This window comes from Procambarus clarkii, chromosome 2, assembly GCF_040958095.1.
Source record: "Procambarus clarkii isolate CNS0578487 chromosome 2, FALCON_Pclarkii_2.0, whole genome shotgun sequence".
NCBI lineage: Eukaryota > Metazoa > Arthropoda > Malacostraca > Decapoda > Cambaridae > Procambarus > Procambarus clarkii.
The window spans coordinates 31,087,880-31,104,109 of record NC_091151.1 but is presented as its reverse complement, the minus strand read 5'-3'; positions in this window follow the sequence as shown (position 1 = coordinate 31,104,109).

Here is a 16,230-nt window from a genome sequence, read left to right as displayed (position 1 = left end):
ACAAACTTACAAACACCCACAGTTGTAGATGCAAACTCCATTCATAATTTTAAAAGTTGATATGACAGAGAAATAGACCAGGAATCATTGCTTTAAACAACCAGCGGCTATAATGCCAACGTTCAAAAACTGTTGCTCGGTCCTGTAAGTAGAAATAGGTGAGTACACAGAGATATGAAACATGTATGTGTTCCTTCTAGACTAACAATCGGGGATTCCTGGATCGAAACCCGGACAGGCAGGAATGAAATTAAGGTGGCGTTTCCTATCACCTAATGCCTCTTTTCTCCGAGCAGTAAACAGGTATCCAGGAGTTGTGAGCTTCTTGTAGGATTGCATCCTGGTGAGGGTTAGGTCAGGGTCAGTTTAGGTGTTTGATCTTGCGAGGTGGGTGTTGGTTAGGTTAGGTTAGGATAGATAGGTTAAGTTTGGTTAGGCTAGTTAGGTTAGGATAGTTAGGTTAGTTAGGTTAGGTTAAGTTAGGTTAGAATAGTTAGGTTAGGTTTGGTTAGGTTAGTTTAGGTTTGGTTTAGTTAGATTAGGTTAGGTTAGGTTTAAGTGTAGGTTAGGTTAGGTTTAGATTAGGTTAGGTTAGATTAGGTTTGGCTATAGACTGTGGTAGGTCAAGGATTGTGGTTAGGGAAGGGTATAGGTTAGGCTTGGTTAGGTTAGGAAATAGGCCAGGAGTTATTGCTATAAAAAAACGACGGCTTAAAAGGCAGACTCTAAGATTAATGCTCGATCCTCCTGACACAAATAGGTGAGTACACATAAATATATAACATGAATGATGTGTTCCTTCTCGACTCACAATATGGGATTCCAGGGTTCGAATCGCGGTCGGGCAGGGCTGTAATTGTTCGTAGCGTTTCCTATCACCTAATGCACCAATTCACCTAGCAGTAAATAGGTATCCAGGAGTTGGTGACCCACTGGCATCCTGGTGAATGAGGGTTAGTTTGACCTTGTGAGGTGGCGTTTTCGAGACCACAATACAAGCCTAACATGCATATATATAGACTGCCTGTCTCCCGACTTAAAGAAGTTATAAGTACTGTCAATGAAGCCTAAGAGAGCATAATCCAAGGCCTAAGAGTAGTCATTCGTTCTTTGAAGAGGATTGTTTAGGTTCTTTAAATACCAGCGTTTGGCATTTATGAGCAATTTGTGCGAGATCAATGGCATCCAAACATTTCCATGTTGGTGCAAAAGTCCACTTTTGGTTTGTTTGTTTGACTAAATAGTTGCTATAAGTATTATCATTAATGGAGAATTGGCTGGTATGTGTGAGTATCCTCCGCCACAGTTACCATTATCATCACTCACTGACAAGTTATTGGTTACCACTTGTATACAATAACAACGGCCATACTACCACTTAAAGGACACTGCTTCTCGTTCCATTAGCCAAGTTAAGCAACTTTTAATTTGGTTAGTAATTGGATGGGTAACCTGCCTGGTAACACCAACTGCTAGTGCTGCTGATGGCATTCATATTTGGACAGTCCCTGTGGATCAGTGGCAAGGCACTCATCTCGCGCTTCTCAAGCGATTTCGCCTTGGTTCATATCCTGTCTAGCCGGGAAGAGCGGATTGACTAGGCACCAATCCTTAACTGAACGATTCTCTTCACGAAGCAGTGAGTAGGTACCTGGTTGTTAAACGGTTTGTCGGGTTGTGTTCCAGAAAAAAATAACAATGAGTTTGTGTGTACTCACCTAATTGTACTCACCTTATTGTGATTGCGGGGGTTGAGATCTGGCTCTTTGGTCCCGCCTCACAACCGTCAATCAACAGGTGTACAGGTTGGAGCCTATTGGGCTCTATCATATCTACACTTGAAATTGTGCATGGAGTCAGCCTCCACCACATCACTTCCTAATGCATTCCATTTGTCAACCACTCTGACACTAAAAAAAGTTCTTTCTAATAACTCTGTGGCTCATTTGGGCACTCAGTTTCCACCTGTGTCCCTTAGTGCGTGTGCCCTTATGTTAAATAGCCTGTCTTTATCTACCCTATCAATTCCCTTGAGAATCTTTAATGTGGTGATCATGTGCCCCCTAACTCTTCTGTCTTCCAACGAAGTGAGGCTTGATTCCCGTAGTCGCTCCTCGTAGCTCATACCTTTTACCTCGGGTACTAGTGTGGTGGCAAACCTTTGAATCTTTTCCAGTTTAGTCTTATGCTTGACTACATATGGACCCGATGCTGGAGCTGCATACTCCAGGATTGGTCTGACATATTTGGTATATAATGTTCTGAAAGATTCCTTTCAGTGAGTGTGTGTGTGTGTGTTTTTGTGTGTGTGTGCGCGCGCGCGCAAGAATGTCGCACTTTGAAATATGTACCTATGATTATTAAAGTATACCATTCGAGAAAAAAATTGTATACCTATTTATTAGTCCATTCTCTTTCTCTGCCTGCCTGCCTACTAAAACTTGTCCACTCAATATGATGTTGAATATCTATCCCCAATGGTCCTTTACCGTTAATTAAAACATTATTAAGCAAATAAAGTCAACTACAAATCTCTACACCTTTTTAAGTACGTATTTTCCTTCTAACATGAATCACTATAACTCATATACTTACATCAGTTCGAAACACTTTTCTTATTCCTTCATGAACACCTTTCCATATATAACCTATCTCCAAAAATTATTATCTTAATCACTAAACTGGCAACCCCATGCCATTCAGTCCCCCCACCCTTCATTCCCCCCTCTGCTGCTCCCTCGGCCCCCCCTACCAACATCCTACCCCACAACCGAGGCCCAAACATAACTACCCTCACCAAAGACCACCCTCCTCCCCCCCCACCCCCCGCCCAATGCCCACCAGAGAAAATGGCCGCCACAACGCTAAACTTACCCAGCCAAACCGTTCGTTCGCCTATGTACTATTTATTGTTGAAAAAAACTAGAGAAAAAACAAACCGGATTTTCCTTCCTTAGTAAAATATTATATATATATATATATATATATATATATATATATATATATATATATATATATATATATATATATATATATGTATATATATATATATATATATATATATATATATATATATATATATATATATATATATATATATATATATATATATATATATATATATATATATATATATATATATAACGAGGCCTAAATTAGCACATATTAGGTATTGGATTGCTTGATTCACAAACTCATTTAGACACACACCACACTAAATATTATTTAATACATACCTTTAAACACACACACACACACACACACACACACACACACACACACACACACACACACACACACACACACACACACACACACACACACACACACACACACGCACACACACACACACACATATACACACACACACACACACACACACACACACACACACACACACACACAAACACACACACACAAACACACACACACAAACACACACACACACACACACGCCAGTTTGCCTAAATTCTCCAATATTCGTTCATGAAACCGCGTCACTGGACTGCAACCTCATCGAATAAGCTGTCATGTATTTCTAACTCTCAACACAAACTCACAACTTCACACGTCAATCATTGCAAATGTTGATAAATAGACACTGACTAACCTTACTACGAGATATAAATACAAGTGCCAAATTTTATTCAAAAGGCAACTCCAGCGTGGCCTAGTCGGATAGAACATGTTCTTAATCCGAATAGACCTGCGTTCGAGCCTGTCGGAATGGTTGCAAGTACAGGGCACAGATTTCTCTGTGTGTCCCCTCCTGTAGGAGCATCAGTTTCGATTGATTCTCTGGATAGCCGAAGATTGATTGACTGACCCCGTGGAATGTGGGGAAGGGTTGAAGTCCGGGGGCCCACCAATGGATACCTGGATCCACTGACCTCGGGCAGGTCTTTCAATCCACCTGGATTTCGGGTGGGGAGAAGGGAGGCAATTTGGGTCGACACAAATAGCTTCCTGGACCCAAAACCCTAAAGACACCCGGGCAATCAAGACGCACACGGCCTCAGAAGAAACACGAACTCAAGACACACACGGACTCAAGACACACACGGACTCAAGACACACACGGACTCAAGACACACACGGACTCAAGACACACACGGACTCAAGACACACACGGACTCAAGACACACACGGACTCAAGACACACACGGACTCAAGACACACACGGACTCAAGACACACACGGACTCAAGACACATACGGACTCAAGACACACACGGACTCAAGACACACATGGACGATCCCAAGGTGGAGATAAGGGAGGCAATTTGAGGGGACACAAATTGCATCCTGGACTCAAAACCCCAGGGACACGGACACGGACACGGACACTCATAGACTCTGACACGGACACATACGGAATCAATACACACTCACACGGAATCAAGACACACACGGAATCAAGACACACACGGAATCAAGACACACACGGACTCAAGACACACACGGACTCAAGACACACACGGACTCAAGACACACACGGAATCAAGACACACACGGACTCAAGACACACGCGGTCTCAAAACACACACGGACTCAAGACACACGGAATCAAGACTCACACGGAATCAAGACTCACACGGACTCAAGACACACACGGACTCAAGACACACACGGACTCAAGACACACACGGACTCAAGACACACACGGACTCAAGACACACACGGACTCAAAACACACACGGACTCAAGACACACACGGACTCAAGACACACACGGACTCAAGACACACACGGACTCAAGACACACACGGACTCAAGACACTCACGGACTCAAGACACACACGGACTCAAGACACACACGGTCTCAAGACACACACGGACTCAAGACACACACGGACTCAAGACACACCCGGATTCAAGACACACTTGGACACTGACACGATCCCAAGGTGGAGATAACGGAGGCAATTTGAGGGAACACAAATGGCCTCCTGGACTCAAAACCCCAGGGACACGGACACGGACACTGACACTCATAGACTATGACGGAATCAAGACTCACACGGAATCATGACACACACGGAATCAAGACACACACGGAATCAAGACTCACACGGAATCAAGACTCACACGGAATCAAGACTCACACGGAATCAAGACTCACACGGAATCAAGACTCACACGGAATCAAGACTCACACGGAATCAAGACTCACACGGAATCAAGACTCACACGGAATCAAGACATAACACGGAATCAAGACTCACACGGAATCAAGACATAACACGGAATCAAGACATAACAAGGAATCAAGACTCACACGGAATCAAGACATAACACGGAATCAAGACATAACACGGAATCAAGACATAACACGGAATCAAGACATAACACGGAATCAAGACATAACACGGAATCAAGACTCACACGGAATCAAGACATAACACGGAATCGACATAACACGGAATCAAGACACGCACGGAATCAAGACATCAAGATAAATATATTTAATCAAGATAATCAAGATAATCAACATAATCGGAATTAAGATAAATATATTTATCAAATAGATAAATAGATCAAGACATAACACGGAATCAAGACACGCACGGAATGTACGGAATCAAGACACATAGGAATCAAGACACACGCACAGAGATAAAACATTTTTATTAAATTTTTTAAAAATTTTAAATTTTAAACATCAAATTTTATTAAAATTTTAATAAAAAATTTGTTTTTAAATTTAAAATTTTTAATAAAATTTTAAACATCAAAGGAATGTGTTGCTTCTTGTTTGTCAATAAACTGTTTTAAATTTGTTAACGTGAGAACTGCCAGAAGGTCCAGAGAATCCAGAGAATCTATGGAAAGTAATGCTGCTACAGGAGAGGGATCTGTGCCCTGTAATTGCAATCGTTTCGACAAGCTCGAACGCAGCCTGATCATCAAGATTAAGAACACGGCCTATCCGACTAGGCCGAGTAGACTCTAGTCTTGTTACTAGTTCAAAGTAAGTACATTTCTAACTTGTATAAAGAAGAAGTAACCTTTTTTTCAACCTATGGGAGACAAATCATTGAATATGCAGCCCCAGCCTGGTTTCCAACAGAGCTGAGAGTTATGAGTTACATAACTTCTGGAAAAACTACTTGAGCAATTGAGATGGTTGAGAGGTGGGACCAAAGATCTGAAGGTCAAACCTAGCAAACACAACTAGGTGAATACAACTAGGTGAGAACAAACTTACAAACACCCACAGTTGTAGATGCAAACTCCATTCATAATTTTAAAAGTTGATATGACAGAGAAATAGACCAGGAATCATTGCTTTAAACAACCAGCGGCTATAATGCCAACGTTCAAAAACTGTTGCTCGGTCCTGTAAGTAGAAATAGGTGAGTACACAGAGATATGAAACATGTATGTGTTCCTTCTAGACTAACAATCGGGGATTCCTGGATCGAAACCCGGACAGGCAGGAATGAAATTAAGGTGGCGTTTCCTATCACCTAATGCCTCTTTTCTCCGAGCAGTAAACAGGTATCCAGGAGTTGTGAGCTTCTTGTAGGATTGCATCCTGGTGAGGGTTTGGTCAGGGTCAGTTTAGGTGTTTGATCTTGCGAGGTGGGTGTTGGTTAGGTTAGGTTAGGATAGATAGGTTAAGTTTGGTTAGGCTAGTTAGGTTAGGATAGTTAGGTTAAGTTAGGTTAGAATAGTTAGGTTAGGTTTGGTTAGGTTAGTTTAGGTTTGGTTTAGTTAGATTAGGTTAGGTTAGGTTTAAGTGTAGGTTAGGTTAGGTTTAGATTAGGTTAGGTTAGATTAGGTTTGGCTATAGACTGTGGTAGGTCAAGGATTGTGGTTAGGGAAGGGTATAGGTTAGGCTTGGTTAGGTTAGGAAATAGGCCAGGAGTTATTGCTATAAAAAAACGACGGCTTAAAAGGCAGACTCTAAGATTAATGCTCGATCCTCCTGACACAAATAGGTGAGTACACATAAATATATAACATGAATGATGTGTTCCTTCTCGACTCACAATATGGGATTCCAGGGTTCGAATCGCGGTCGGGCAGGGCTGTAATTGTTCGTAGCGTTTCCTATCACCTAATGCACCAATTCACCTAGCAGCAAATAGGTATCCAGGAGTTGGTGACCCACTGGCATCCTGGTGAATGAGGGTTAGTTTGACCTTGTGAGGTGGCGTTTTCGAGATCACTATACAAACCTAACATGCATATATATAGACTGCCTGTCTCCCGACTTAAAGAAGTTATAAGTACTGTCAATGAAGCCTAAGAGAGCATAATCCAAGGCCTAAGAGTAGTCATTCGTTCTTTGAAGAGGATTGTTTAGGTTCTTTAAATACCAGCGTTTGGCATTTATGAGCAATTTGTGCGAGATCAATGGCATCCAAACATTTCCATGTTGGTGCAAAAGTCCACTTTTGGTTTGTTTGTTTGACTAAATAGTTGCTATAAGTATTATCATTAATGGAGAATTGGCTGGTATGTGTGAGTATCCTCCGCCACAGTTACCATTATCATCACTCACTGACAAGTTATTGGTTACCACTTGTATACAATAACAACGGCCATACTACCACTTAAAGGACACTGCTTCTCGTTCCATTAGCCAAGTTAAGCAACTTTCAATTTGGTTAGTAATTGGATGGGTAACCTGCCTGGTAACACCAACTGCTAGTGCTGCTGATGGCATTCATATTTGGACAGTCCCTGTGGATCAGTGGCAAGGCACTCATCTCGCGCTTCTCAAGCGATTTCGCCTTGGTTCATATCCTGTCTAGCCGGGAAGAGCGGATTGACTAGGCACCAATCCTTAACTGAACGATTCTCTTCACGAAGCAGTGAGTAGGTACCTGGTTGTTAAACGGTTTGTCGGGTTGTGTTCCAGAAAAAAATAACAATGAGTTTGTGTGTACTCACCTAATTGTACTCACCTTATTGTGATTGCGGGGGTTGAGATCTGGCTCTTTGGTCCCGCCTCACAACCGTCAATCAACAGGTGTACAGGTTGGAGCCTATTGGGCTCTATCATATCTACACTTGAAATTGTGCATGGAGTCAGCCTCCACCACATCACTTCCTAATGCATTCCATTTGTCAACCACTCTGACACAAAAAAAAGTTCTTTCTAATAACTCTGTGGCTCATTTGGGCACTCAGTTTCCACCTGTGTCCCTTAGTGCGTGTGCCCTTATGTTAAATAGCCTGTCTTTATCTACCCTATCAATTCCCTTGAGAATCTTTAATGTGGTGATCATGTGCCCCCTAACTCTTCTGTCTTCCAACGAAGTGAGGCTTGATTCCCGTAGTCGCTCCTCGTAGCTCATACCTTTTACCTCGGGTACTAGTGTGGTGGCAAACCTTTGAATCTTTTCCAGTTTAGTCTTATGCTTGACTACATATGGACCCGATGCTGGAGCTGCATACTCCAGGATTGGTCTGACATATTTGGTATATAATGTTCTGAAAGATTCCTTTCAGTGAGTGTGTGTGTGTGTGTTTTTGTGTGTGTGTGCGCGCGCGCGCAAGAATGTCGCACTTTGAAATATGTACCTATGATTATTAAAGTATACCATTCGAGAAAAAAATTGTATACCTATTTATTAGTCCATTCTCTTTCTCTGCCTGCCTGCCTACTAAAACTTGTCCACTCAATATGATGTTGAATATCTATCCCCAATGGTCCTTTACCGTTAATTAAAACATTATTAAGCAAATAAAGTCAACTACAAATCTCTACACCTTTTTAAGTACGTATTTTCCTTCTAACATGAATCACTATAACTCATATACTTACATCAGTTCGAAACACTTTTCTTATTCCTTCATGAACACCTTTCCATATATAACCTATCACCCAAAAATTATTATCTTAATCACTAAACTGGCAACCCCATGCCATTCAGTCCCCCCACCCCTCATTCCCCCCTCTGCTGCTCCCTCGGCCCCCCCTACCAACATCCTACCCCACAACCGAGGCCCAAACATAACTACCCTCACCAAAGACCACCCTCCTCCCCCCCCCACCCCCCCGCCCAATGCCCACCAGAGAAAATGGCCGCCACAACGCTAAACTTACCCAGCCAAACCGTTCGTTCGCCTATGTACTATTTATTGTTGAAAAAAACTAGAGAATAAAACAAACCGGATTTTCTTTCCCTAGTAAAATATTATATATATATATATATATATATATATATATATATATATATATATATATATATATATATATATATATATATATATATATATATATATATATATATATATATATATAAAACGAGGCCTAAATTAGCACATATTAGGTATTGGATTGCTTGATTCACAAACTCATTTAGACACACACCACACTAAATATTATTTAATACATACCTTTAAACACACACACACACACACACACACACACACACACACACACACACACACACACACACACACACACACACACACACACACACACACACACACACACACACATATACACACACACACACACACACACACACACACACACACACACACACAGGTCCTGCCTCACAGGGTTACTTGAATTCTACGACCAGGCAACACAAATAAGGCAAGAAAGAGAAGGGTGGGCAGACTGCATATTTTTGGATTGTCAGAAAGCCTTTGATACAGTGCCACACAAGAGGCTAGTGCGAAAGTTGGAGATGCAGGCTGGAGTGAGAGGGAAGGTACTCCGGTGGATAGAGGAATACCTAAGCAACAGGAGACAACGAGTCTGTGTGAGGGGTGAAGTCTCAGATTGGCGAGACGTCACAAGTGGAGTCCCGCAGGGGTCAGTCCTCGGACCTATACTGTTTCTGGTATATGTAAATGATCTCCCAGAGGGTATAGATTCGTTCCTCTCAATGTTTGCCGACGATGCAAAAATTATGAGGAGGATTGAAACAGAGGATGATAGTAGGAGGCTACAAGATGACCTGGATAGACTGAGTGAATGGTCCAACAAATGGCTGTTGAAGTTCAACCCGAGTAAATGCAAAGTAATGAAACTAGGCAGTGGAAACAGGAGGCCAGGCACAGGATACAGAATAGGAGATGAAGTACTTAATGAAACAGACAGAGAGAAAGATCTAGGAGTTGATATCACACCAAACCTGTCTCCTGAAGCCCACATAAAGAGAATAACGTCTGCGGCATATGCGAGGCTGGCTAACATCAGAACGGCGTTCAGGAACCTGTGTAAGGAATCATTCAGAATCTTGTACACCACATATGTAAGACCAATCCTGGAGTATGCGGCCCCAGCATGGAGCCCGTACCTTGTCAAGCACAAGACGAAGCTGGAAAAAGTCCAAAGGTATGCTACTAGACTAGTCCCAGAACTAAGAGGCATGAGTTATGAGGAAAGGCTGCGGGAAATGCACCTCACGACACTGGAAGACAGAAGAGTAAGGGGGGACATGATCACAACCTACAAAATCCTCAGGGGAATCGACCGGGTAAACAAGGACGAACTTTTCAACACTGGTGGGACGCGAACAAGGGGACACAGGTGGAAGCTGAGTACCCAAATGAGCCACAGAGACGTTAGAAAGAACTTTTTCAGTGTCAGAGTAGTTAGCAAATGGAATGCATTAGGAAGTGATGTGGTGGAGGCTGACTCCATTCACAGTTTCAAATGTAGATATGATAGAGCCCAATAGGCTCAGGAATCTGTACACCAGTTGATTGACGGTTGAGAGGCGGGACCAAAGAGCCAGAGCTCAACCCCCGCAAGCACAATTAGGTGAGTACAATTAGGTGAGTACACACACAAACACACACACACAAACACACACACACAAACACACACACACACACACACACACACGCCAGTTTGCCTAAATTCTCCAATATTCGTTCATGAAACCGCGTCACTGGACTGCAACCTCATCGAATAAGCTGTCATGTATTTCTAACTCTCAACACAAACTCACAACTTCACACGTCAATCATTGCAAATGTTGATAAATAGACACTGACTAACCTTACTACGAGATATAAATACAAGTGCCAAATTTTATTCAAAAGGCAACTCCAGCGTGACCTAGTCGGATAGAACATGTTCTTAATCCGAATAGACCTGCGTTCGAGCCTGTCGGAATGGTTGCAAGTACAGGGCACAGATTTCTCTGTGTGTCCCCTCCTGTAGGAGCATCAGTTTCGATTGATTCTCTGGATAGCCGAAGATTGATTGACTGACCCCGTGGAATGTGGGGAAGGGTTGAAGTCCGGGGGCCCACCAATGGATACCTGGATCCACTGACCTCGGGCAGGTCTTTCAATCCAACTGGATTTCGGGTGGGGAGAAGGGAGGCAATTTAGGTCGACACAAATAGCTTCCTGGACCCAAAACCCTAAAGACACCCGGGCAATCAAGACGCACACGGCCTCAGAAGAAACACGAACTCAAGACACACACGGACTCAAGACACACACGGACTCAAGACACACACGGACTCAAGACACACACGGACTCAAGACACACACGGACTCAAGACACACACGGACTCAAGACACACACGGACTCAAGACACACACGGACTCAAGACACACACGGACTCAAGACACACACGGACTCAAGACACATACGGACTCAAGACACACACGGACTCAAGACACACATGGACGATCCCAAGGTGGAGATAAGGGAGGCAATTTGAGGGGACACAAATTGCATCCTGGACTCAAAACCCCAGGGACACGGACACGGACACGGACACTCATAGACTCTGACACGGACACATACGGAATCAATACACACTCACACGGAATCAAGACACACACGGAATCAAGACACACACGGACTCAAGACACACACGGACTCAAGACACACACGGAATCAAGACACACACGGACTCAAGACACACGCGGTCTCAAAACACACACGGACTCAAGACACACGGAATCAAGACTCACACGGAATCAAGACTCACACGGACTCAAGACACACACGGACTCAAGACACACACGGACTCAAGACACACACGGACTCAAGACACACACGGACTCAAGACACACACGGACTCAAAACACACACGGACTCAAGACACACACGGACTCAAGACACACACGGACTCAAGACACACACGGACTCAAGACACACACGGACTCAAGACACTCACGGACTCAAGACACACACGGACTCAAGACACACACGGACTCAAGACACACACGGACTCAAGACACACACGGACTCAAGACACACCCGGATTCAAGAGACACTTGGACACTGACACGATCCCAAGGTGGAGATAACGGAGGCAATTTGAGGGAACACAAATGGCCTCCTGGACTCAAAACCCCAGGGACACGGACACGGACACTGACACTCATAGACTATGACGGAATCAAGACTCACACGGAATCATGACACACACGGAATCAAGACACACACGGAATCAAGACTCACACGGAATCAAGACTCACACGGAATCAAGACTCACACGGAATCAAGACTCACACGGAATCAAGACTCACACGGAATCAAGACTCACACGGAATCAAGACTCACACGGAATCAAGACTCACACGGAATCAAGACATAACACGGAATCAAGACTCACACGGAATCAAGACATAACACGGAATCAAGACATAACACGGAATCAAGACTCACACGGAATCAAGACATAACACGGAATCAAGACATAACACGGAATCAAGACATAACACGGAATCAAGACACAACACGGAATCAAGACATAACACGGAATCAAGACTCACACGGAATCAAGACATAACACGGAATCGACATAACACGGAATCAAGACACGCACGGAATCAAGACATCAAGATAAATATATTTAATCAAGATAATCAAGATAATCGGAATTAAGATAAATATATTTATCAAATAGATAAATAGATCAAGACATAACACGGAATCAAGACACGCACGGAATGTACGGAATCAAGACACATAGGAATCAAGACACACGCACAGAGATAAAACATTTTTGTTAAATTTTTTAAAAATTTTAAATTTTAAACATCAAATTTTATTAAAATTTTAATAAAAAATTTGTTTTTAAATTTAAAATTTTTAATAAAATTTTAAACATCAAAGGAATGTGTTGCTTCTTGTTTGTCAATAAACTGTTTTAAATTTGTTAACGTGAGAACTGCCAGAAGGTCCAGAGAATCCAGAGAATCTATGGAAAGTAATGCTGCTACAGGAGAGGGATCTGTGCCCTGTAATTGCAATCGTTTCGACAAGCTCGAACGCAGCCTGATCATCAAGATTAAGAACACGGCCTATCCGACTAGGCCGAGTAGACTCTAGTCTTGTTACTAGTTCAAAGTAAGTACATTTCTAACTTGTATAAAGAAGAAGTAACCTTTTTTTCAACCTATGGGAGACAAATCATTGAATATGCAGCCCCAGCCTGGTTTCCAACAGAGCTGAGAGTTATGAGTTACATAACTTCTGGAAAAACTACTTGAGCAATTGAGATGGTTGAGAGGTGGGACCAAAGATCTGAAGGTCAAACCTAGCAAACACAACTAGGTGAATACAACTAGGTGAGAACAAACTTACAAACACCCACAGTTGTAGATGCAAACTCCATTCATAATTTTAAAAGTTGATATGACAGAGAAATAGACCAGGAATCATTGCTTTAAACAACCAGCGGCTATAATGCCAACGTTCAAAAACTGTTGCTCGGTCCTGTAAGTAGAAATAGGTGAGTACACAGAGATATGAAACATGTATGTGTTCCTTCTAGACTAACAATCGGGGATTCCTGGATCGAAACCCGGACAGGCAGGAATGAAATTAAGGTGGCGTTTCCTATCACCTAATGCCTCTTTTCTCCGAGCAGTCAACAGGTATCCAGGAGTTGTGAGCTTCTTGTAGGATTGCATCCTGGTGAGGGTTAGGTCAGGGTCAGTTTAGGTGTTTGATCTTGCGAGGTGGGTGTTGGTTAGGTTAGGTTAGGATAGATAGGTTAAGTTTGGTTAGGCTAGTTAGGTTAGGATAGTTAGGTTAGTTAGGTTAGGTTAAGTTAGGTTAGAATAGTTAGGTTAGGTTTGGTTAGGTTAGTTTAGGTTTGGTTTAGTTAGATTAGGTTATTTAGGTTAGGTTAGGTTTAAGTGTGGGTTAGGTTAGGTTTAGATTAGGTTAGGTTAGATTAGGTTTGGCTATAGATTGTGGTAGGTCAAGGATTGTGGTTAGGGAAGGGTATAGGTTAGGCTTGGTTAGGTTAGGAAATAGGCCAGGAGTTATTGCTATAAAAAAAACGACGGCTTAAAAGGCAGACTCTAAGATTAATGCTCGATCCTCCTGACACAAATAGGTGAGAACACATAAATATATAACATGAATGATGTGTTCCTTCTCGACTCACAATATGGGATTCCAGGGTTCGAATCGCGGTCGGGCAGGGCTGTAATTGTTCGTAGCGTTTCCTATCACCTAATGCACCAATTCACCTAGCAGTAAATAGGTATCCAGGAGTTGGTGACCCACTGGCATCCTGGTGAATGAGGTTTAGTTTGACCTTGTGAGGTGGCGTTTTCTAGACCACTATACAAGCCTAACATGCATATATATAGACTGCCTGTCTCCCGACTTAAAGAAGTTATAAGTACTGTCAATGAAGCCTAAGAGAGCATAATCCAAGGCCTAAGAGTAGTCATTCGTTCTTTGAAGAGGATTGTTTAGGTTCTTTAAATACCAGCGTGTGGCATTTATGAGCAATTCGTGCGAGATCAATGGCATCCAAACATTTCCATGTTGGTGCAAAAGTCCACTTTTGGTTTGTTTGTTTGACTAAATAGTTGCTATAAGTATTATCATTAATGGAGAATTGGCTGGTATGTGTAAGTATCCTCCGCCACAGTTACCATTATCATCACTCACTGACAAGTTATTGGTTACCACTTGTATACAATAACAACGGCCATACTACCACTTAAAGGACACTGCTTCTCGTTCCATTAGCCAAGTTAAGCAACTTTCAATTTGGTTAGTAATTGGATGGGTAACCTGCCTGGTAACTGCTAGTGCTGCTGATGGCATTCATATTTGGACAGTCCCTGTGGATCAGTGGCAAGGCACTCATCTCGCGCTTCTCAAGCGATTTCGCCTTGGTTCATATCCTGTCTAGCCGGGAAGAGCGGATTGACTAGGCACCAATCCTTAACTGAACGATTCTCTTCACGAAGCAGTGAGTAGGTACCTGGTTGTTAAACGGTTAGTCGGGTTGTGTTCCAGAAAAAAATAACAATGAGTTTGTGTGTACTCACCTAATTGTACTCACCTTATTGTGATTGCGGGGGTTGAGATCTGGCTCTTTGGTCCCGCCTCACAACCGTCAATCAACAGGTGTACAGGTTGGAGCTTATTGGGCTCTATCATATCTACACTTGAAATTGTGCATGGAGTCAGCCTCCACCACATCACTTCCTAATGCATTCCATTTGTCAACCACTCTGACACTAAAAAAAGTTCTTTCTAATAACTCTGTGGCTCATTTGGGCACTCAGTTTCCACCTGTGTCCCCTAGTGCGTGTGCCCTTATGTTAAATAGCCTGTCTTTATCTACCCTATCAATTCCCTTGAGAATCTTTAATGTGGTGATCATGTGCCCCCTAACTCTTCTGTCTTCCAACGAAGTGAGGCTTGATTCCCGTAGTCGCTCCTCGTAGCTCATACCTTTTACCTCGGGTACTAGTGTGGTGGCAAACCTTTGAATCTTTTCCAGTTTAGTCTTATGCTTGACTACATATGGACCCGATGCTGGAGCTGCATACTCCAGGATTGGTCTGACATATTTGGTATATAATGTTCTGAAAGATTCCTTTCAGTGAGTGTGTGTGTGTGTGTTTTTGTGTGTGTGTGCGCGCGCGCGCAAGAATGTCGCACTTTGAAATATGTACCTATGATTATTAAAGTATACCATTCGAGAAAAAAATTGTATACCTATTTATTAGTCCATTCTCTTTCTCTGCCTGCCTGCCTACTAAAACTTGTCCACTCAATATGATGTTGAATATCTATCCCCAATGGTCCTTTACCGTTAATTAAAACATTATTAAGCAAATAAAGTCAACTACAAATCTCTACACCTTTTTAAGTACGTATTTTCCTTCTAACATGAATCACTATAACTCATATACTTACATCAGTTCGAAACACTTTTCTTATTCCTTCATGAACACCTTTCCATATATAACCTATCTCCAAAAATTATTATCTTAATCACTAAACTGGCAACCCCATGCCATTCAGTCCCCCA